The sequence below is a fragment of the Marmota marmota genome, unplaced genomic scaffold (assembly GCF_001458135.2).
Source record: "Marmota marmota marmota unplaced genomic scaffold, marMar, whole genome shotgun sequence".
Classification (NCBI taxonomy): Eukaryota; Metazoa; Chordata; class Mammalia; order Rodentia; family Sciuridae; genus Marmota; species Marmota marmota.
Genome location: NW_026000229.1, coordinates 50,270,663 through 50,271,899, shown reverse-complemented (window position 1 = coordinate 50,271,899; position 1,237 = coordinate 50,270,663). Strand labels below are relative to the sequence as shown.

The window sequence follows — 1,237 nt, the reverse complement described above, 5'->3', positions numbered from 1 at the left end:
GGGGGGGGGGGGGGGGGTGTTACATTTTTATTTGAATAAACATTTTCCCAGTGATTTATATATAAATTACATTTTTCAGATCAGAACATCCTAAATCATGTTCAGAGAACTGAAAGGGGAAGCAATGAAATGCAACTATTTGTTCATAATGATCAATGTCAGTTGTAGAGAAAATTATTTGCTTCTAGCCTTTAAGTATACTTTGTATTTACTTTCAAAGTAACTAAATTTATAAACAGAACAAGCAGCTGATAAGATGTCATCCTCAAATATTTGAATGTTCTCATAAAGCACAGTTCTCTGTAAGTCAGAATCCTAAGAAAGATAAAAACCTTCTTGGAGCCATTAAGTTTATTAACAACTTAAAATTTTTACAAAGTATTGGAAATCTTTTGGATTAAAACTTCCTTTGCAGGCTGGGGTTGTGGCTAGAGCACTTGCCTAGCATGTGTAATGCAGTGGGTTCAATTCTCAGCACACACGTAAAATAAAGGTTAAAAAAAAAAAAAAATTCCTTTGCTATAAAAATTTATGGTGAGCACATAAATATACATCCAGAGCTAGGTGTGTAGCTCAGAGATAGAGCACTTACCCGGGGAGAGCCTTCGTTCAAAGCCCAACAGCATGCACAAGCATGCGCGTGCACACACACACACACACACACAAATATTCCAAATATTTCAAGTAAGACTGAAGTTAAGAACTTACCAGCAGTCACAGTCTTGACATGGGTCCTTCAGAAGTTAAGCCTCAGAAAAAAAGCCTTCACTTCTTAGGCCCTTTAGAAAAGCCCTAAAACTGACATTTAACATACAATTCTTAAAAACCTCTCCCTACCAAAAGCAGATTAAATCCTATAAATTAGCAAGTATTTCGGGGTGAGAGATTTTTTTAGGGAAAGCACTCTATTCAGCAGAAGAAACTTCTGATATCAAGGACAAAGAAATATCTGGATGGAAACAAATTAAAAACTAATAGCTTTTCATAAGACTAATCCTGAATCATCAAGAAATAGTTAAATACTGGATATCCTTTATAATCTTAAAGTGTTTAATACACTGAAGAAAATTTTTCAGTAGATCTTATTATATTTCAAGTTTCAGTATGCCTCAGTAAATTAGGAACACCTTATTCTTTCTAGAAACCCATCTGACAAATGAGACACTTAAGGTGTGCTGAGGGCTACAAAATTAGCAGAGAGATTTTTAACTCAATGTTGGAAGGGCATTGGGGGGGG

At 35.2% G+C, this 1,237-nt stretch overlaps 1 protein-coding gene across 1 annotated transcript in view; it reads right to left on the bottom strand.

Moving 5' to 3' along the window:
- Window positions 1-1,237, bottom strand: part of LOC125613379 (kinectin-like) — a 50,148-nt gene that overhangs the window by 47,783 nt on the left and 1,128 nt on the right. The window lies entirely within an intron of this gene.